This window comes from Cupressus sempervirens, chromosome 2 (genome assembly GCF_028749045.1).
Source record: "Cupressus sempervirens isolate cs-2001-9-10 chromosome 2, ASM2874904v1, whole genome shotgun sequence".
NCBI lineage: Eukaryota > Viridiplantae > Streptophyta > Pinopsida > Cupressales > Cupressaceae > Cupressus > Cupressus sempervirens.
The window spans coordinates 576,740,953-576,764,896 of record NC_143119.1 but is presented as its reverse complement, the minus strand read 5'-3'; the positions used below and the strand labels follow the sequence as shown (position 1 = coordinate 576,764,896).

The 23,944-nt window shown below is 36.7% G+C and overlaps 1 long non-coding RNA gene across 3 annotated transcripts in view; it reads left to right on the top strand.

Annotated features, from left to right (window-relative positions):
* The first annotated feature begins 5,060 nt into the window (after positions 1-5,060).
* LOC149574741 (uncharacterized) overlaps positions 5,061-23,944 on the top strand; it is a 32,879-nt gene continuing 13,995 nt past the window's right edge. For 2 of the 3 annotated variants that reach the window (XR_016359659.1, XR_016359658.1), the window contains exons 1-2: positions 5,061-5,265; positions 7,301-7,380. This is a non-coding gene — a long non-coding RNA (uncharacterized LOC149574741). Of the gene's footprint in view, positions 5,266-7,300; positions 7,381-9,620; positions 9,879-11,105; positions 11,159-23,944 lie in introns of all 3 variants that reach the window. The other variant, XR_016359660.1, reaches the window with a different exon arrangement.

The window sequence follows — 23,944 nt, the reverse complement described above, 5'->3', positions numbered from 1 at the left end:
TCCTCTTTATTTCTTTGTATCGATGGTTCTTGTTCCTCTTCAAAAGTCAATTCTTCATTATTGCTTTGCAATTTTCTTTATTCACGTAGTAGTTTCATTTTATCTCTTTTAATTGCCAAATCTATCTCCCTCTCTTCCTTTGTTTGAGTTTTTGATTTCTTCCTTGGCGTGATGATGATTTCTATATGTCAAATTATTCAAACATCTAAATTACTTACAATTTGTAAATTACAAATCATTCAAATACATATAAAAATTACAATTATTTCAATGAATGCATAATATATATTAAACAACTTGCCAAATTTCTAACCATTTCCAAATAACAATTCATTCAAACATACAAATTTCAATGAATTTACTATATATTAAACATGTCAAATTATAATCAAATTTGTCTCTATATATTAACAAACAATATTTAAAAAGGACTGCACTAACCTTTTTTTATAGAAAGAATACTCAAAAAGCCTTCAAATAGCGTATCTAATGATTGAATTTGGTGTTTGCTAGCTTCTAAAATTCTTCAAATAATGTTTGCTAACTTCCAATAGCTTGAAACCCATGTTTTTTGTTAGAACAATAGAATGTACAACATAAAAAAAGCAGAATATGGATCAAAAGGGACCCAAACTTGCTTTATGACCATTTAAATCTCTCCCTATCCCACCATCCCCCATCCCCTACTCTCTCTCTCCCTATACTCTCTCTCCTCTCCTATCCCCTACTCTCTCTCTCGCTCTCCCTCTCCTACTCCCTCTCCTATCGCCTACTCTCTCTCAATCTCTCTCTCTCCCATACCCTACTCTCTCTTTCGCTTTCTCTCCCCTCCCATCCCCTACTCTCTCCCATCTCCTACTCTCTCTCTTGCTCTCCCTCTCCCACCGCCTACTCTCTCACCCTCTCTCCTCTCCCATTCTCGACTCTCTCTGTCTCACACACTCCCATCCCCCCTCTCTCTCTCTCCCCTCTCCCATCCCCTATTCTCTCTCCCCTCCCCCATCCCCTACTCTCTCTCTCACTCTCCCTCTCCCACTACCTACTCTCTCTCTCCTATCCCTTACTCTCTCTCACCCTCTCTCCTCTCCCATCCCCTACTCTCTCTCACACACTCCCATCCCCCTCTCTCTCTCCCTCTCCCACTGCCTACTCTCTCTCTCCCATCCCCTACTCTCTCTTGCTCTCCCTCTCCTACTCCCTCTCCCATCGCTTACTCTCTCCCTCACTCTCTTTCTCACATCCCCTACTCTCTCTCACTCTCTCCCAAGTCTCCCATCCCCTACTCTCTCTCTCTCTCTCTCTCTCTCTCTCTCCTACTCCCTCTCCTAGGGCCTACTCTCTCTCCCATCCCCTACTCTCTCTCTCTCCCCCTCTCCCATCTCATAGTCTCTCTCTCTCTCTCACTCACACACTCTTATCCTCCTCTCTCTTTCTCACTCTCCCTCTCCCTCTCCCTCTCCCACCGCCTACTCTCTCTCTCTCCCATCCCCTACACTCACTCACTCTCTCTCTCTCTCCCCCATCCCATTCTCTCTCTCTACCACCCCCTACTCTCTCTCACACACTCTCACACTCTTACACTCTCTCACATCCCCTACTCTCTCTCTCTTACACATACTCCCATCCCCCCTCTCTTTCTCTCCCTCTCCCACTCGCTCTCTCACCCCCTACTCTCTCTCTATCTCTCTCTCCCCTCTCCCATCCCCTACTCTCTCTTTCACACATGCACACACCCATCCCCCCTCTCTCTCTCTCCTCTCCCATCCCCTACTATGTCTCTCACTCGCTCTCCCTTTCCCACTCCCTCTCCCACCGCCTACTCTCTCTCTCACTCTCTCTCACTCTCACTCTCTCCCTTTCTACTCTCTCTCTGCCACCCCCTACTCTCTCACATTTTCACGCTCTCTCCCATTCCCTACTCTCTCTCTTACACACTCCCATCCCCCCCCTCTCTCTCTCCCTCTCCCACTCCCTCTCCCACCACCTACTCTCTCTCTCTTTCTTAGGCTATTCTCTCTCTCCCCTCTCCCATCCCCTACTCTCTCTTTCACACACACACTCCCATCCCCCCTCTCTCTCCTCTCTCCCATACCCTACTCTCTCTCTCTCTCTCACACACACACACTCCCATCCTTCTCTCTCTCGCTCTCCCTCTCCCACTCTCTTCGATCGCCTACCCTCTCTCCCCCATCCCCTACTCTCAATCTCTCTCTCCCATCCTATACTCTCTCTCTACCACCCTACTCTCTCTCACACTTCCTCTCTCTTCCATCCTCTACTCTCTCTTTCCTCTCCCATCCCCTACTTTCTCTCTCTTCCATCCCTACTCTCTCTCACACTCTCACACTCTCTCCTATGCCCTACTCTCTCTCTCTCTCTCTCTCACACACACACACACACACACTCATCCTCCTCCTCTCTCTCTCTCTCTCGCTCCCTCTCTCACTACCTACTCTCTCTACCATCCCCTACTCTTAATCTCTCTCTCCCATTCTATACTCTCTCTATGCCACCGCTACTCTCTCTCACACTTCCTCTCTCTCCCATCCCCTACTCTCAATCTCTCTCTCCCATCTCGTACTCTCTCTTTGCCACCTCTACTCTCTCTCACATTTCCTCTCTCTCCCATCTTGTACTCTCTCTACCACCCCTACTCTCTCTCACTTCCTCTCTCTCCCATCCCCTACTCTCTCTCTCTCTCTCTCTCTCTCTCTCCACTCTCCTACTCTCTCTCTCTCTCTCTCTCTCTCCTTCCCTCTTTATGTACTATTTAGGTCTCAATAGTGTGTGCACACTAAAGCACACATGCACTATTAAGACTCAAATTTAAAAAGCTTTAAATAGCGTGTGCACGCTCTATTCAAACCTTTGAATTCTACCAAGCCTAAGGCTTGGTTTTGCCTTGGGGATCCAATCCAAAGGTTTGGAGTCTATAAACTGGTCTGATATGTGTTTTGTTGCAAACATACAAAAAATGATTGATTTTTCTTGTGTGCTCTCCTTCAAGATTCCTCATGGTTGAGCATTGATAAGATCATGTTACATGACATTGTAGGTCTCTATGCTAGCTATATAACCATATACTTTATTTTTTATCTGAACTATTTCAAGCTTTTCATCTATAATTTCTTTTGAATGTATGTCCATTTTTTGTCAAAAATCAACATGTACTAATTGGGCTGTAGATTTTAGCTCGTTCATCAAATTTTACAACAACTTAGTTTTTTAGAAACTAGACTCCATTCTACACAGTTTGAAAAAAGAAGTTTTTATTTTAGATTAGTTTTCAATCATTTCTAGGGGGAGCACACAGATATTTCACATTTTTGGTATGTGTCTAGTTAAAAAATTCATTAAAAAAAAATACACATTATAAAATTAGCCGAAAAATATAGGATAAACTAAATAGTGTTAAATAACTTTTGACCAAAGCAATTAAAGAATTTTAAAAAAAAAGTTAAAATTTTAGGGGGGCCACACTTTGTACTATGTTATGTTTTTTTAGAATAAATAGTACCACTTTCTGTGGCCCCTTTTTTTGAGGACCTAAAACTAAACCATTTTGAAAAAAAATTAGTAGTTTAGAAACTAGATTCAAAGAACTACTACTTTTTTTTTTTGTCATATCTTAAAATTTTGAGCGTAACTATCTTCAAATTCTTGTTGAAGTTTAGAAATTGCTAATTTTAGAAAAAAGTGTCCACTTATATCCCCCTTTGGGCACCACAACGTGGTGCACTTACACTTATAATTTTTTAAAAGATGCTAGAATGCTTATTGCTCAAAGTTCTTTATGATTGCTAATTATCTTGCAAATGGGGATTAAGGCTCCTTTTATAGATTTTTGGAAGACACTAGCCTAGGTGGCATAAATCAACGATTGAGACTGAGAGTGGGACAAGTGTAAGGCTATAAATGACTTGGTTGAGAGAGTTGAGAAAAAAGGAGGAATCAGTTGGAATGTAAGAGGAAGAATAGGGGACATGTTCATCTCACCTTACATAAATGTGTTTGAGATGGAAAGGGAAGACACACATCATTAATCTCACAAAGACCATTGAGGAAAGGGTGTTGAGACCCTACTGTCATTGAGAACTCTTTGTGCTAGTATCCTATGAGTCACCCTTGACTAAGTGAGGTGTCTTGACCAACAACTAACATATAGGGGAGGCGACAAAGACTTTAATACAAAGAGGCAAGTGCCCCCAAAATCAAGTCATGTGAGGGCAAGTGTCCCTATGACTCATTCTTTGGAGGATTCATAAACCTATTTAACCCTTTAGGAATAGGACACAAGGGTGATGACAAACAAACTTAGTGAATCGTTAATTAAAATTAATTATTTATGCAAATGAGAGGTGTCATGTGACATGGACTAGGAGACTTAGTCACATCAATTAGTGTAATTAAGTAATTAAATAAATCACTTAATAAGACTAATTAGTGGAATTAGGATGATGAGAGCCAACCTAAGTGAATTAACTTAATAAATTAATGAATATAATTAAACTAATAGAAGATATGCATTAATTAAATATTAAAATATTCAATTAATTGACTTGTCAATTTTTAAATGTACACATTTTACCCCATTTGTCAAACCTTTAACAAGTGTGTGTCTTACAAAACCCTTTAAACTCTTTAAAAGAAAAATCATTGAGCCCATTATTACATAATAATAAAAGATGGCACAAGATGAACTCCTCGCAAAAATGCACAAAAAAAAATGTTAATTTTTTTTCTCAAATATTTAATTGTTTTCCACTACAAAATATACAAATTATGAAAATTAAATTCTGAAAGTTTTGTGAAAATCTAATATATTATTTGATTTTTGAAATTTGATCAATATTATATTTGGAGGGAACTTTAAGACATTTATAAAAGATGACTGAATTAACATTGAATCTAAAACACTGAAAATAGATAATTGTATTTGGAGTGAGACCGTACGGCCATCAAATTTAACGAGTATATGACGCGTGGTCAATCCATATCTCTTTCCAAGTCCTCTATAAATAAACATGTACAAATGGAATTTAACCGTTGGGAGTAGCAATTCAAAATTTGAAAATCAGTGGGCCAGCCTCTCCAAGGGTTTCTGATTTTCCCCTCTTCAAACAAGAAGCAAGATATTTTGTTTTTCTCTGCCCTGGTCGGTGAATGCCGCGCACAAAGCACTAGATCTTCTTCAGGAAGAGACACCGAAGGAAGCTGCACAGGCCGAGCGCTGGCTTCAAATCCCTAAAGGATATTTGCCTTCTCGTAAGTTAATTTCAAGCTCTTAGTTTTGCTTTCGACAATTTCTGCTTTTGGTTTTGATTGAAGGAAATAAATCCGATCGATCTCCTGAGGTGTATCAGTCCAAATGTTTTGTGACAAGTGCTTATCATTCTCCACTTTCTATTTTTGGTGTGTGTAAGAGAGAGAGGGAGATAGAGAAAACCAACTGGACTCCCAACATGTACAGCTCTCCAATTGTTATGCCATGAAATTTATGAAAGACGATCCAGGCAGTTGGATCTCCATTTAACGTAATGTATTATCATGGATGAAAGACAATCCAGGTAGTTAAAATGACTTTAGGAAGTAACACTGGTCCTGCTTAAATGGTGGGAAGCTACCATTATTACTGAAATTAAAAGTGGATCCTTTAGAATTCCGGGGATGTACCCTTGGCAGGGCTCGCTTAACTTCTTAGTGGAAATCACTGAGCCTGTTGCACTAATTCGGTTCTAGGACTATTTTTCACTCTGCCTTTGCCAGTAAGGCGGGTAGGGGTTAAACCATAGTATTGAGACTATGTGAGCCTAACAGAGACTTGTAGCATTCCAAGCTACATGCAACCAGTTTTACTCGCTTGACTGGGCTAAGTCTCTACAGCTGTATTGGCTTTCACTTTTCACACCTTTATGTTTTCCCTAGAAGTTCTTTTTATCCAAAATTCAATTAAAAGAAGATATTATAATACAAAAGACTGAAGTGAATTATTGTCAACTTAGCTAGTATAACTTGCAATCCTGTGCATTTTTAGCCCCAGCTAAATATATATATGTCTTCATCAATGTCCAGATTGAGCCTTTTTTTTCAATACAACTGACATACAATATGTTCTATGCATCTCTTTGCGTCCATCTGTTAGACACAATAGCTTGTCCTTTCTATTATGGTAGCATTACTGACAGACCTATTATTATGTTTGGTGTGCGGGTGAGATTGGTTAACACTGATGCTAGACAAGTATGTTAGTTTCACCATGGATGCTTCCTTTACTGATTCTCTTGTTGCTACCTACAATAACTTTTTAAATTATTTTGGTGATTGCTTTTGCCATTTTAATGTTAAATTTGGAAAATATCAAGCTTCTTATCAAGGTCATAGCTTCATCCTCTTAGAGATCTAATTTTTAGTTCAAAGCTTTCGCCATCACTCTGTGATGTACTTGTAGTGCAAAATTCATTAGATTTAGTAAATACGTAGCTCTTGATCTGCTGATTAAACTTGGAAAGAAGTTTTATTCTTCATTAAATCTACACGAGTCTTCATTGAAGGTCCACCTACAGGTGCAGGAGATATACTATGTAAAACTTAAGCAATTTAGCTTGTTTTTGCACTGCAAAAGATAAGTAGGATTAACTTTTTTTTTACCCAATCATAAATTTAAAAAACTTTCGTCATTTGTTGAGTCATGATAGTTTTGTACCAATAAAGATTTTGCTGAGTCTGAATCCAAGTTAAAAGATTTGGTGAGTCTACACTGAATCCCAATAGTACAGAATTCACTCTTATCTTCCTAGTGACATTACTCTATCCTTGTCAGTTGTCATTAGGGCAATCTTATTTTTTGAAGGAGGGCGAGAAGCTCCAAAGTCCACTAGATTTAGTTCCAAAGTTGCGATGTCACTTTGAGACTCCCAGACTGTGTATGCTTGAGACTTGGACCCTAGCCAAGAATGGTAAACTTCCACTGATTTTCCATTCAATAGCAGCTCTCAGTTCAGTTAATTTTTATTGCTGTTTTAGAGATTAGATTGAAATATAAATGTCCCTAAGGAAATACTATGTTAATGGAGATCGATGAAGAGAATTGCTTTTAGTAATGTTATATGGAGGAAATAGCGATTTTTTGTTTTTGTTTTTGATGTTTGGTTGGCATGTTTTAATGGATCAAGCAAGTATTCATAGCTCTTTTAATGGGAGTTTCAGTTGATTTACTGCTCTTTGTTGCTCAAAGTTGTGAACATTTTTTGTTGATTTGGTCAACTAATTTTCTTATGTTTATGCTGGGTTTGGTTCACAGCTTTGGTGTTAAAAACTCAATCTTTGTTGGAATCCAAGGAAATCTCCAGCAGTAGCAGCACCTACAAAGCCATCCAGAAGGTACATTTAAGGTTGATATGCTTGGCAATTATATTTGTTTTCTGTGTAGCTGTTATGGTGTAAATTTTACCTGGAATGCCTTCTTCTTAATCAATATACACCCTAATACATGGATCCATTACATCTATAATTGTTGTCAATATTATCTTAGCCAGTATTCATCGGCCTAGTGATAAGGGGTTGTTTTCATTCTCGGGTCCAGTGGTAGGCTGCCTGTTAAGAATATGGGCCTCTTATTTGAGGCAGGGTTTATTTAGGTACGTGTCCCTTGCAAAATTCCTATTGTACCTGGTATGCATCCATTCCCAAGATGCTTTATTTCCAAATCAGGTAAATTGAGGTTGCATTCCTGATTTGGGTGCATTTGCCATGGGACATACTATTTTTAAGGTTCAGTTTTTGTCCGAGTAGCTGGATACAACTCTGCTCTTCTCTGGGTGTGTGTATCCCCGTATCTGTATCTGATACGACATGGATACATGTTGGATGTCATATCTCCATGTGCCCAAAAAACCTCGACTTTCCAACCATGCCAGATACTGTGTGATTTGATTTGATTTATTTATTTATTTTTATTTCACCAAATCTTCCTAAATTTAATTAAAAAAAATCTCAATCGTGCAATTTCTTTAGTTCTTTCTAGCATAAGAAAAACCTACACATAATGAGGAACACAAATTAAATGTTTTTCTATTTCAGCTTCTATATTATTATAATTTATATCCTATCAGTATGGGAAAGAAACAATTTAAGATTTCTTATTTTACCTGTTTGTACCAAAATAATTTATTTTGATAGTCTGAACCAGGTATATGTTTATAGAGTCTACAAAATTTAAAAATATGAGACCTTCGTATAGTTTTTTTCAAGCAAAATTACAGCTGCAACAGGCTGTAATTGACATAGTCTAGTCTTGGTATACTCTTTTTCGGTTTCTATGTAGTTCATGAATCTTGTACAAATGTCCCAACACAATCTACAAAATAAGGAGACAATATCAACTGTAAATCTGATGGATTGAGAATAGTCATGAGATTCGTTTCCATACAAACTTAGCTCTGAAATAGATTAGATATTTGGGATTCCTGGCCTCTCATGCTTTCTTCCATTATTTATCTTGGCTTTGTTAATCTGTTGATTAATTGTTGACATTAGAATCCCTTTTCTAGTTCTTTGATTAGTCAAAAGAGTTGACGAGTCATTTATTCATCTTGGTTTAATGTGAACTATTCAATTGAAATATTCCATTTCTAATAACTAAAGATGGTTTAATGTACATTCCTACATTATTTTATGTATTGTACTATTTTTTAGTCTGACCTTTGCAGTTCATGTTATATCATAGTAATCATAGAGATTCACACGATTCAATTCAAGCTAGGCAATTTTTTGTGAATCGGTGAATCAAATCAATTATTTCTTTGCATGAATTGCCATGAATCGACTGGAAAAATCAGGCAGCCCAATTGGACAACTTATAGACATTAAAAAATACAACTTTTTTAATGATTTTTTTTCACATTTCTCTTTCTTATAACTCTAAAAGGCCTTCTATTTGTTGAGTACAACAAAAGTAGAGGAAAAGTGAGAGATAGACTTGAGCTAGATTTGCTGTCACTGATTTTATGAATCTTCATCTTACATACATATATGATTTGACAACATTTATAATTCTATATATCTATGTCGTGACTCATTATGATCCTATGGTTTCTATTTACTTAAGCTAAAATTTATATTTTATATATGTGATGGATTTATCATTTATGTTCCTTGTTTATGTATGTTAGATTCTATTTGATGATGTTATAGTGTGTTTAAGATATATTCAATAAAGGATTCACAAAATAAGTTTTAAATTGTTCAAATCTTTAAATTTCAATTTTTTAAAAAAATTTGCTGATTCATAGCTGATTCAAATCTGATTCGTGATTCGATTTGGCCTTGCTGATCCCGATTTGATTTACTTTGTGCTATATGTATATAGCTTATGATATTTCTTTTCAATGAGATTTAAATACGTATAAAAAATTTAAGGAGATGCTTTTCTGTGTATGTGAAGAATTTCAATACACTATTTCAATAAAATAATCATTAGGTATCTTCTTTTTTAAAATACAATACATATCTTTGTTACACTTTTGCCAATGCAAATTTCATTAAGTTTTTGTCATTTTGATGCATTAAACTCTTGAATAAAATTGACTATAATTGTGTCAAATTTCAAATGTGTTTTGTAGCTAATAGCATGGATTTCTTTTGAACATGGAGAACCTAAAATATCATGTTCAGGCTCTACTGATACTCCTAGTGGAAATGATGCATCAGGAGATCAATCTAGACTCTGAATCCGGAGAGATTTTCACAGAAAATGATGTGAAACAGCTGACAATGGCGGGGATCTTTTACATCCTTGTAGGAAATGACGATGAGGTGACTTGATTGTGGGACAATCTGTGCAAGGGGATCACTATCTGCAAGGAAGGACCATGGTGGATGTAATATCCTCCCCTGATTTGAACTTTGACTTGCAGAAATTTAACTTAAGGAATATTGTCAAACACTTTGTATGCAAACTCATAAAGCTGATTTCCTCAATAAATTGCTTTCCAATGAGTAGATTTACAAACAACTATGAAGTGACATTAAAATGCATAATACACATCATAACATTTTCACAAACACTTGGTACACATTCAATAGTATATGAAAAATCTGGAAACTCTTTCAATCTGCTAATAAAGGGTAATTTTTAAATGTAGATGTGCACTTATAGTTGCCTTAAAGGCTGCAACAACTATTCAGACTTGTATTCAACAATTATTATGCAAAATATCAAAATTTGACAGAAGAAACCTGCAATTAGTGGCCGTAGTATTTTGTAGATGTAGTCGGCCAGCCCTCCAAACTTCTAATCAGCCGGAAAAACAAGTAAACTTGATACCAACACTGTTCACGCCGTACTGTAGCAAAATACTGTTCATGCCGACTGTAGCAAAAACTAACTTCAAATCTGCACTTCAAACCCTTGTAAATTTCTTTATGCAAACGCCCCAAATGAAACCCAGTGTGTTTCCTGAAGTGAAAACACCCTTGATCCTCCTGACTGTGTCTTCCAACAGCGAAGAGAATGCTAGCAAAGAGGGATTCCGTCCTCCAAGCCCGATAATCAAATATCCAGCAACATAACATTAATCTTCATCCAAGCATACATAAAAAAAAACTCTTCCATTTCTTTTATAGTGTTCTCACAAGAGCTCAATCCTTCGTTTTCTCAATGTGGGATAAAACATAACTTCCTTTATGTACCTTATGTCTCCAATGTGTTATAAAAATAAAGGGAACTCTTTTAATTTAAATATTTCCCACAAACTATAGTCTATGCATTAATAAAGTTAAATATTTAAATTTAACTTTATAAAATGGCTTTATCAATGCATAACAAATCTTATCAATGATAAATAAATCTTCTTGTCGATTTTAAACAATTACCATCGACATACCACTGTGACTGAATGTCCGGCCATATCCAAGATGACTTACTATAAATAGTAAGTATGCCCAAAGTTGCCTCAAAACCCCTCAGAAAGACCTGCAACTGAAACTGTCTAGGCCAAATGGCCTCTAAGCCCCTTTAATGTCCTAGTTAGCCTATGGGACTGTGGGGAAATAGGCTAACGACAACATCATGCTATGAATGCTAGAAAGGGGACATTACAGTGGAGATCTCCAAGAAATTCTGGATTCTGATGCAAAGGACTTGCGGGAAGCCTCACAGGTTTGTTGTCTTCAAGCATTGAAATTTCCTAAAGAAAAAATGCCTCTAAGAAAACCCAGCTTGAAGAAAATATCCAAGGCCTTGAAAAAAGCTTAGTCTCTTGCCACACATTTTAGAGCCGGAAAACCTCTTGATTCTGAGTTAAAAGGTAAGGATTCTTTTATTTTATTTTCAAAAACCAACTTGCTATTGGCAAGTTATTATTTCCATTAGTGGCAACACTTATCTACATCACTATCTATCGAGCATTCTAGTGTTAACCAAGCTTAGAAGTGTTCAACAATTTACACCGAGCTTCGCAGTTTACATCGAGCTTCATAGTTTACACTGAGCATCACAGTATCCACCAAGCATCTTAGTATCTATTGAGCATCTTAGTGTCTACTGAGTAGTCACACTGTGTCATTGGAATTTAGTGTAAATCGAGCATGGAAGTTACAATGTTGACTGAGTAGAGCAAGGTAAACTCAGCGTGTAGTATCTACCAAGTAACAGTACATCTACCAAGTCACTATTGGTCATCGAGTTCAAAACTATGTCAAGTGATTAGTATGGACCAAGCCTTCACTTCTACGAAGTGCATGACGATGCCAAGTAATGCAGTGGATGTCGAGTATCAGAAGGTCCCCGAGTCAGTTTAGTGAACTCGAGTTACTATTGGGCCAACTCAGTAATGTTTTGTTCACTTGTATTTTAGCCGACCTTGCAATTATAATTATTGGAACGATATATATGTAATGTATTATATCATTTACAATGAATGGATGAGAGTATCAAGAAATAGACATGTAATGTTTTGAGAAGAATGAATGTGAATCAGTAGCAAAGCAAAATACCCAGCAAGGTCATCAAGGAACAGTAAAGATTTGTCAATCACAAGAGGTGATCTGTACTTCAAGGATCTAATCAGCAATCAAGTTGTAAGTCAAATCTATTGTTTCATCCTAACAGGTGAACCAGTCTCTAAATCCTTTAACATGGTAGACTTAACAATCTTTTGTAAATCTCTTAACTGAGTGCATACTTCATTGTATGTTTGTAAATCCTCTAACAAGGTGGACCTAGCAGTCCTTTGTGCTCCTAACAGGGAAAATCACCAGAAGTGGTCAATGTAACCCTTAACAGGCCAACTTTATACTATAGTATTGAAGTTTTGTAGGTATCATCCCCACCACAGTTTTACTTTCTATTTGGAAGGTTTCTGGGTCACCAAATCACTGTGTACATGTTTTATGAATGTTTGATCTCTCATACATGCAGTAGATTTGATGAATGAATGGTGAATATTATATATGGTTAAAGTGTTGAATTGTTTTAAAGTTTTGAGGTTACTGATTCACCCCTCCCCTCTTAGTAACCTGTCATATCTTGAATATTTCCAACAATTGGTATCAAAGCTTTTGTGTTTCTCAGAATAAAAGTTTGACAGCTTGAGCAAAGATCAAGGACAATGGAGATATTCAGACTTGACAAAGCTATTGAAAATGAAAAGCTAGATCTGGAAATGGCCATGGCTCAACTCAAAGAAGCAAAGGAGCATCTTTCCCAATTCCTGAAAAGGAAGGAACTTGCAAGACAAATGAATGACCATCAGTATGTTGAAGAAAAGATTGAAGACCTTTTACCATCAAGCAGTTCAGATGAAGCTAATGAGGCAATCAAGGAACTCGTAGCAAAGAATGACTCTTTGCAAGAAGAAGTAAGAAAACTTAAAAGAGAACAAGAAATCCAATCAATCAGGCTATGTGAAGTTTTGGAACAGAGAAACAAGGCAAATGAAGACTTGGAGGCAAGAAATAATCAATCCCTTCAGCATGAAGACCTCATGGATCAACTATCTAATACAAATGAAGAAATTATGAATCTGAGACCTGAAAATGAAAGCCTGAGGAATGATTTAATCATTGAAAGATAAATCAATGAAAGCTTACAAAGTGACTTGAGATCTGAAAGACAAATCAATGAAAGTTTGGAAAATGACTTAATCACTGAAAAACAAGTTAATGAAAGGATAATGAAATCTCAAACATATATGAATCAATTAAATCAACAAAGTGAGCAGAATTTTCATAGACAAAAAGGTAAAGCTGGTCTTGGATATAAGGAAGAAGGTGAAACCTCCAAACAAGGTGCCCAAAGGAATCAAAGACTTACTTGCAATCACTGTGGTAAGTCAGGTCACACATCAAACAAATGTTGGAGCAATGGAAAAGATAAATTCAATGGTAAATGCTACAATTGTAGTCAACATGGTCATAAAGCTAATGAATGCAAGGAGAAACCAAAATTTGAAGGCAATTGTCACAAATGCAAGAAGCATGGTCACAAGGCATTCCAATGCAAATCCAAATCATTCAATCCAGCTAAACAACTTATTAAAGCAATATTTGGATGAGACTACAATACCTGGTGTAGATGTCATTATTGTGGAGAATATGGACACATTGGTATAAACTGTGCAAGACATCACCTAAAGAAGAAGGACACTACTGTAAGGTGCTATACATGCACAGAACTCGGTCATATAGCTAAAAACTACATGAATATAGGAAGAGTTGAAGATGAAAAGAAAGCTAAAGCTGATAACATTCGAAAGTAGATGAGACAACAATGGATTCCTAAATCTACCAAGCAGAACAATTCAAATGTTGGCCATGTCACTCAGGAAGTGGGTGACTCCACCATTCCAAGCTAGATTCATAAACAAGAATATGGAACAACATCTTCAAGTGATATCTCAAGCAGTTCCAAATGAAAGAAAGCAAATGATCAAATTAATATTCCATATACACAAGGATTTAAAAAATTAAAAAAAAAACATATCTTTCGTCGAGTTGCATCTACCGAGGAAAGTCAGTTGAAGACCTTACCAAGCTAGGTCGGGAGTAACATAAGTTTTATCACCGAGTTGCAAGCTTCTACCGAGCAACTGAATGAATGAGAACCTGTTAAGAACTATGTCATCTCAGCTACTTTCGTAGCGAGCATTAATGGCAAAATTTTCGTCAAAAAGGCAGAATTTGATTTCATTCTTCACCGCGATTTCAGAGGTAAGAGATTTCCAGGTGCACACAAGCAAATTCCAAGCAATTTTAAGCGATTCTCTAGCAAAGAATTTGTTCAAATTTTTCTTACACCTACCGAGTAGTGATGGCATCTAGGAGTAGCAGCAGCAACAAGGCAAAGAAGGGTTCGAAGATGCTAGTAAAGGGTGTAGAATGGAAAGCGCCTAACTTCAAAATTGTTCCAGCCATTGCAAAGTCACTTGACCCTAATGGAGCTCAATCCCAAATTCCACCAAAGGTGCTCCTCATAAATGATATTTGTACACATTTTAAATGTTCTGTTCAAGAGATTGGAAACCTAGAAATGGATAATGCCCTAGGAGAAATGAGTGTTGATGGCTCTTTGAAACCCGAGCATAAGCATCTAGAGACCAAAGGATTAACCCATATCTCGCATATGCCAAGAAGTTTCCAAATTAAGTGGATCAGGTACATACTCAGTCATGTTCACAATGGGCAACTATGGTTAGAGCAGCTAGTATTAATCACCAAGAAGATGATTCATAAGATTACTGGTCTTCCCATTCTCAGGAAAGCCAAAACTACCAAAACCCTGGGTCGAGAAAAACTTTAGAAGAAAACCCTAGTTGAATGGGACGGTAGAGTTTTGAAGGTTAGCACTGTATTTGATGTTGAATTAAGGTTTGGCATTCACATCATTGCTCACAAAATTTATAGCTCTAGTCATTTGAATAGTGTGCCTTGTGAGGCCGTGGATTTGGCATTCAAGATTGTGAAGAAAAATCTAGAATTTGACCTATCAGAATTATTTTTGAAACAATTGAACAAGAAAATGGATAGCATAAGGACCTCAAAGAATAATCCCTACAAATTTGGCTCCCTGTTCACTTGTTTATTTTTCTATGTTCAAAAATTCTTTCCATCAAAGGGCTCAATTGTATGGAGAAAAGACACCCCAATTCTATATCAGATTAATGAGTTTATTGCTGAAATGGGTGAAAACTTTAAGAAGGTTATGGATAATTATTTTGAAGATTTCAAGGAAAGAATGAATAACAGGTTTCGAATTCCACCAAAACTGGTTGAAGACTACAAAGATGATGTATGCTTCATGGTTGACTGTGACAGAGTATACATTCAGGTAGTCAGACCCCGAGTTGCCTGGGTGAAACCTCTTCCTTATGAGGTCAATATTGAAGAAGCCAAGGATATTATTGAAGCACTAGTGAATGAGCCTGTAGATCCTAAGCTTCCTACCTTTGGCACTTATGATGAAGCAAAGACTAGAATTGAGCTTGAAATCAAGCTACCCCAGGCTATAAGCAAAGGCAAGAGGAAGATAGCAAAATTGAAAACTGCAATCGGCCCTCTAATGCTTATTGAAGGAAAATGAGAGGACGAAGAAGAAGAAGAAGAAGAAGAAGGCGAAAAACATGAATCTGAAAAAGAAGAGGAACCACCAAAGAAGAAAGGAAAGGTGTTTATCACCAAACCTCAGAAACAACCAACTGCAATTTTCACTAGGAGAACCAAGAAAGGTAAGAAGGAAACTATACTTGTCAAGCCTCCACTCACATTTGAGGAAAGGCTAAAACAATTAAGGATTGGTGTAGGCATCAACAATTTTAAAGCTCTCAAATATGAAACTCGGAATCCTATAGAGCAAAAGGAGATTAAAGACTTGGTAATGGAAAAATTAGGAACTTGGAAATTCTCTCTTGAACAATTTGCATCTCAAATTCCTGCAATACTTCTTGACAAAATAAAAGTCAGATGGGAGAACACGGTACAAACTATCAAAGATATATTTGAGCAAAAATTGAAGGAATTAGTACCCACTCTGACAGATGTAGAAGTCAAAAAGGCAATGAAAGATCATGAAGGAAGAATGAATAAGAGATTCAATACTTGTCTCATATTATTAAAAGACATTGAATCAGTTGTCAAAAATGCTACAGATGTTTGGAGTGATGCATATCATCTCAGGAAGCCATCAGATGATCCTGTTGAAATCAAGGATGATGATAGCAGTGACAATGATGATTTTGATAACACTCCATCCATCACAGTTACTCTAGGAGAGCTGCATGCTGTAATGAAAGAAAAAGAGGAAGAAGACAAGGAGGAAGAAGCACTTGAGGAAGAAAAAGATGAAGATGACCCGAAAAGAATTGCAGTAGCAATTATTGCATCTCTTCCTCACTCTCCACCAAAAACTGTTAAAAATACTATGGAGACAACTTCTGCAAGTGAAATTGTGAGCACAACAGCCACTACAATTGCTCAATCTTCACCAGCCACATCCCAGCCCTAGGTATTTGAATCAAATGTGCCAAGCACTTTATCTACCGAGCTATCTGTCACTTCTTCAGCTACCGAGTTAGCCTCCTTAGCTCTTTCACCATCAGTGAGTGTACCGGTAAGTTCTACAATTTTGTTTTCATCAATTCCAGTAAGTTCTAGAGTTTTTTTTTTTGTCAGCATTATCTATATCCACTTCAACTCCAATCAGTTCAGATACTGCTATGGGTACTCTACCAAGTGTGTCACCATTTTTGGGAAGTGTTTCAATCTCTAATCTAGTTAGTACTTCTATTGGCATTCAATCCTTGAGTCCTATCCCATTTTTCACCGCTAGCCCTTCTATCTCCACTATTGTGTCTATTCCAAAGGTCAAACCAGTAATCACAGAAGTCAAATAAAAACATCCATTAAAACTTTTGATCACTGGAAAGGAAATTGGAGAAGACATTGACCTAGACACAGAGATAGTAATACCAAAGATTGACTATGACATTGCTACCATTGAAGAGATGAGGTTAGCTAGTCAACTCATAGAGATGAAAGCTATGTAGAAGTAGTTAAGATCTGAAAGGGATAAGGAATACAGAATAATTGAGAATGCCAAGGATATAATTACAGAAGCCATAGGTGTTGAAGTATATTCCACTCAACACATTTTGATTTAGTTAGAAGAGGCAGTACAGAAATTTAATGAAGATCCTTCCAGACAAGAGAAACTAATTTAAAAGGCTGAAAGAAAATTTGATAACAAGGTGTTAGAGCATATTGCTCAATAGATAGCAATCAAGCAAGTTGAATTGTCCACATTTTTGGGTAATTTTGAAAATTCTTTTAATAATGTAGCATTACTTTTTGCCAAACTTTGTGATGTTTCTGGTTTTACTAAAGAAATAAAGGATAAGCTAAATAAGATTGACATTGATATGCAATCAAGTGCATCCAAGCTAAAGGTGGACTCCTCCTCCACAATCTCCCATCACACCAAAATAAGATATCTGGCAGATGTACAGGTAGAACTATTGAGAGAAGAAGAAAGGATTTGGTCTACACTAATAGACATCCAGAACATGATCCCTCCTATCATGGATACAATGCAGAAACATATTGCTCATTGCAAAACATTGGTCCAAGATCAGAACTTCTCAGTGGCTGATCACATGATCCAACTATCAGCAGAAGTTCAAATTGCTCTCTCCACCTGTCAAATTTTGCAGCAGACTTGGGATAATACTTTTTCCACCATCCTTAAGGTACATCAAGATTTTCTATCACACTTTGGTGTAACCCTATAAACTATATATATATAGTCCTTTGACATTATTGTCAAAAGTGGGAGAGATTCAACATAAGTGAAAGGGGGAGTTAGCACTCAATAGAGTTAGCATGTATACATAAGTATCTTTGTATATATATTATAAGTCATCAAGAAGATATATGTAGAAATGAATACGCAACAATTCTACAAAGATCAATTTTGGAAAACCAAAGTTCAATAAGTCAGGTTATGTACATATGTTTTGGCTCATAAGTGTTTTGTCACTAATGCCAAAGGGGGAGATTGTTGGCATTAAGTTATTATTGCCATTAGTGACAACACTTATCTACATCACTATTTACCAAGCATTTTAGTGTTAACCAAGCTTAGAAGTGTTCAGTAGTTTACACTAAGCTTCACAGTTTACACTGAGCTTCACAGTTTACACCGAGCATCACAGTATCCACCGAGCATCTCTATATCTACCGAGCATCTCAGTGTCTATTGAACAGTCAGACTGTGTCATGGGAATTCAGTGTAAAGCGAGCATGGAAGTTACAATGCTTACCGAGTAAAGCAAGGTAAACTTAGCGCGTAGTATCTACCAAGTAACACTACATCTACCGCGTCACTAGTGGTCACCAAGGTCAAAACTACGTCAAGTGATTAGTATGGACCAAGCCTTCACTTCTACCAAGTGCATGATGATGCTGAGTAATGCAGTGGACGTCGAGTATCAGAAGGTCACCGAGTCAGTTCAGTGAACCCGTTACTTACTATCGGGCCGACTTAGTAATGTTTTGTTCACTTGTATTTTAACCGACCTTGCAATTATAATTATTGGAATGATATATATGTAATGTATTATATCATGTACAATGAATGGATGAGAGTATCAAGGAATAGACATGTAATGTTTTGAGAAGAATGAATGCAAATCAGGAGCAGAGCAAAATACCCAGCAAGGTCATCAAGGAACAGTAAAGATTCATCAATCACAAGAGGTAATCTGTACTTCAAGGATCTAATCAGCAATCAAGTTGTAAGTCAAATCTAGTATTTTATCCTAACAGGTGAACCAGTCTCTAAATCCTTTAACAAGGTAGACTTAACAGTCTTTTGTAAATCTCTTAACTGAGTGCATACTTCATTGTATGTTTGTAAATCCTCTAACAAGGTGGACCTAGCAGTCCTTTGTGCTCCTAACAAGGTAGATCACCAGAAGTGGTCAATGTAAGCCTTAACAGGCCAACTTTATTATGTAGTATTGAAGTTTTGTGGGTGTCATCGCCACCCTAGTTTTACTTTCTATTTGGAAGGTTTTTGGGTCACCAAATCACTGTGTACATGTTTTATGAATGTTTGATCTCTCATACATGCAATAGATTAGATGAATGAATGGTGAATAGTATATATGGTTAAAGTGCTGAATTGTTTTAAAGTTTTGAGGTTACTGATTCACCCCTCCCCTCTTAGTAACCTGTCATATCTTGAATACTTCCAACACTTGCATGAAAATTGTGAAGTGAATTTGGATTCAGCTCACATAACATATACGATTCTTTGAAAATCTAATGTGAGTTTGTGTAGCATCCTCTTTTGATCTATATTTCTATTAATGTAAACTTCTCTTGGAGAAATATTGCGAAATCGAAGAAGTTGCCTGCAAAGTTACCTTTGGTTTGGGTAGAGTGTACAATAGTCAGGGACTTCTTTGAGACCTCATACTTTTGCATCATGACTTATAGTGTGGGGATGTAGCTTAGTTGAGTCCTTTTAATTAGTTTTGTAAATACAAAGCTATAAACATTAGGAGTTCAATTGAGTTCTTTCAATCAATTACCTCATTCAAGTTGCAAACTATGTATGTATAAGATTATCAAATCAAACTATTATAAGATTAGAATTGAGATTGTGACATCATGAGGGAAATGGCGTGGTGGATGGGCTGGCTAAATTTGGCCATGCTGTCATGCGTTTTGTGGAAAGGGATGACGTCAGATTGTTTCCATCATCAACTCAAGTTGTGATAAGGGAGTGTACCTTGATGAATACGATATGAATAATCAGAATAGGTGGCACGCCTTGTCTCCCCATGAGTGTTTTAACATGATGTTTCATAAAGGGATTTTTTGGCATGATTGTTTACTGATTTGCATTGTGATTTTGGTTTCCATGAACAGTGATTATTGCCGTAAAAGGACGTAGAGGATGGATTTGGCAAGATCTAGCGAATGATCTAGTAATGATCAAAATGGTAGGTTAATGAATTTGCGCACAAGATATAATTGACAACAGTCATTTATGGACGTAAGAGAATGTTCACAGGTGCCGTGAAGAGTAATTTTTTGTTTTTTGGGAAATTTTGCGGTCTTATTGATGAGAGCAGTTTATGAATCATTTTATACCATCTTTTTATTCATTTTATGTGCCATCATATTTACTTCCATATTCTATTTTCCATTCCATCTTGTCCCATTTTACTACTTTATGTTACATATGGTTAAATATATATAAGTTATATTTGATATAGTTTTGAGATTAAAATACAGGAATTAATTATTGATTATTGTTACTAACAAGCATTGTTATTTTATGTCTTGGAAAATATATTTTCTAATATAGAGATTTCAGGTTGTTCATCTTCCTGTCATTTTTCATGCAGAAAATCTTCCTGTCACTTTTGGTCACAAACTTCTACCTGTCATATGATGGCAATGGATATAACTATTCATGATCTCTTATCCATAAATAATATCATATCAAGTGAAATCTACATGAAATAATTAGAGGAAAATCTCGTGATTTATGTGCCAGCTATTTAGAGGGAACAAAATTTGCAAGGCAAAAATATGACAGTCAGTTTTGCGTTTCAATTTGTGAGCAAATGAGGACGAATCTGAAAAATCTAAGACATGGGTTTTGTCCAGAATGGGCCCAATTAAGTTTCCGTGCGATGGAATCTTCAAAAACTCAACCATTTAGAAGTTACCGATGGTTTTATAAACATAAGAATTTTGAGTTTGCTGTTGCGGCCAGCCCAAACTCCACATTTTTCTGCAACAACTAATGGTTATATCCACGTGGATAATAATTCACTTTGATAGGGGAGTTGATATAACCATTTCCATCTCTATTTTTGCTTGATGTCACACAAATTTGTTAATAATTTGTAGTCATTCTCAAACAAGGAATTACGTGAGAATGTTTATTAGATACAACAAAATAAGCTCTCTATTTTTATATGCATTTGTTGTAAGACTGCAATTATATATGATGCATAATGTAAGCTATAAGGAGAACAGATTTATAGCAGATTTATATATCAGAAAAACACTTCTACACACAGATCTCCCTGTAGCAGAATTCTATGTAAATTCTTTGTTATATATGGATGAATAAAATATCATTGTTTTGATTGGAGGAGCGTAGAGGATCATTTATTTCCATCACCAGGAGTATTGAGAAGGCAAGATCCACTTCTCAGAATGACTGGTGATTTGTTTTAGATTAGAGTGTATTTTATTTTATATATGTTTTGATTTGATTTCTTATATAAAATTCTTATATTAGCTTACTTTTTTTAATTCATGTTATTGTAATTGATTATTGATTCATGTATTGTTTAAGATATAAGTGTGAATTCAGATTTCTGTGGTTTCTTATTTATTTTATGCAATGTTAAATTCTAGATTAAATTTATGTTATCATGCTTTCTAGTTTTTAGGATTGTTTTATTTTAGATTTAAATGTTTAATTCCTGTCGTAGGAAGTGACAATTCCTGTCATCAGTTATGTTTTGATTTATTGCAGGTTTCAGCTTAGCTCCTATCACCAGTTTTGTTTTGGTTTGTTGTAGGTTTCCTTCCACATGTTCTTAGTTGCATCCATCCCCACTTGGCATGCTATCTTCATCCCTTGAGCATATAGCCACTATACCTTTCACGAGTTTACGACCCTGGATTGATATTTAAATGTGAGATGAACTGGCTCTTAATCTTATCGTTTATCCTTAATATTTGTACCACAATTCCACCCAACACTTATGATGGTCATAAGAACTTGCAACATCAGAACTTGCAACAAGGCTTTGTTGTCTAAAGAATTAGTGGTTGATCTGGGTGATGAAATAAAACATAGTGATCGAATTTAACCGATGGGTGTGTAAGATAGCATTCATAGTAGTGAGGTGGTGATAGTGTACTTGCAGGAGGGTGGCCTTTTACAGTATATGGAGGGCATGGTGAAGTAGGATGAGGTAGTATAAATGCATTTCTTTTAGACTTGGAAGGATGGGAAGGTGACTGTCAATTGCATGAGCTTCAATATTTTAGAGGAAACCATTGCGAGGGTTGGTAATTTTTTAAAGGAAGTAAATAAATGGTGGAGGTAGGCCAAGGTCAATGAGCAAGCTAGCTTGCAAAAATTCTTCAAAGGCAAGGAGGAACCAGAGAGAATGCAGGGAGGGTTTTGTCGGGCTGCCCTTCCTAAGCCCTAAGACATCATTAGCTATGTTATCATGCGGTATATCACCTTGGAGGACCATTTCCAGGTACTATACCACTACCATTTCCATATCTTAAGTCATTTGAGGAATCTAGACCAAATCTCCTTCCCATTCCTGTTATTGCATTCATTAAAGGATTGCATTTTTAAGGCAAGGAAGAAACACGAGGAGGGGAAAATCTTCTACTTCATCCGCTAGGGGCTGATGAACAAACTATATATCCATCATCTTGCCCTAAATCTGTTTCTTTTGGTTAACTCTCTTGCCTATGTCACCCCCCCCAAGCCCCCCTTGGCCTTGGCCCTAGCCCTAGTCACAGGAAGTTCAAGAAAACTCCTGCCCCAGATGTCAAAATTAAGTCTAAGGTTAAAATAAGCCTGATTGAGTCAGATTTAGACACTAAGAAGGGTAAGAAAAGTGCTAGGAGGTCCAACAAATATCTCCAGATGGAAAAATTTAAATCCCCCATGCATGATTCTAGCTCCCACTCCTTTGAAAGTGAAGCCAAACCTGGTAAAAAGAAGAGAATGGCTCAGCACAAAAAAATTACCCCAAGACTTTTAAGCTACTCCCATGTCTCTGACACCCCTGAGGCTAGGTACCTCCTTGAGAAAAGACACCCCAAAGGTGGTGGGAAGAAGGGTAAGCATAGCCATAGCAAGGTGAGATTGGAAAGGCTAGAGAATTCCATGAGAGACCTAGCTGACAACCAACTTGCTCTCTATCAGAGGTTTGAAAACCTAGTGGAGTTTTCCATCAAGTTCATGTAAATCTCTGTGTCTTTAGTAGCAGCAAATGTATTCGTAGTTTATCCCAAGAATGAGCAATCTGAGGTCTCCTCATTAGTCAAATAGGACACCTAGAGTATTGTGAGATTGCAGTTAGCAACCAAGACTATCATATTCAATGTGCAAGGCAACATTTTTCAAAATGGGTAACAAAATAGAACAAGCTTACAAATTTTAATTTTAATTCTACAATTTAAATTGGAAGCTAATGAATATGCAAATTGAATTTTGTAGGATTTACTATGTGGCTGCGTGTATTGGTAACCCGTCAAAGCAATATTTTTTGGATGTAGACACTAGCAGTGACTCAACATGGCTTCAATGTGATGCCCCTTGAGGAAATTGTGCCAAGGTAATTGACAATCAAAAACCATATGATATTTTTGTACAAATTACAAAAATGTTCCATATATTCTATGGCTAGTTTAGCGCTTTTAGGGGCTTTGGATGCTTAGATGTCTTGTAGTAGTCCATAGTGGGCATAAATATGATTTATGATTTTCAATCTCTAATTCAAATGGTTACTTTGAATTTCTATAGACATTCCATCAATTCTCCAAACCAAATCAACGCTTATTGGTATCATGCAATGACCCCCCTTGTACAGCTGTGTGTGTAGACCATGGAATATATGACTGTCAGAGTTCTAATTAGCAATATGATTACGAGATTAAATATGCTGATGAGGGGTCTTCCATGCGATTTCTTACTAGTGACAGTTTCATTGTAAAATTCACCAATTCCAGTGTCCTCGGGTCTACTTCTGTATTTTCCTTTCCTTTTCACCCTTTTCAAAAAGAATGGAAACAAATTGAGACAAATCATAAATTAGAGGAGCTAATAACCTCAAAAACCATGAGAAACAAACACATTAAAGGTATAAGACATTGGTAATGTATATCTTCA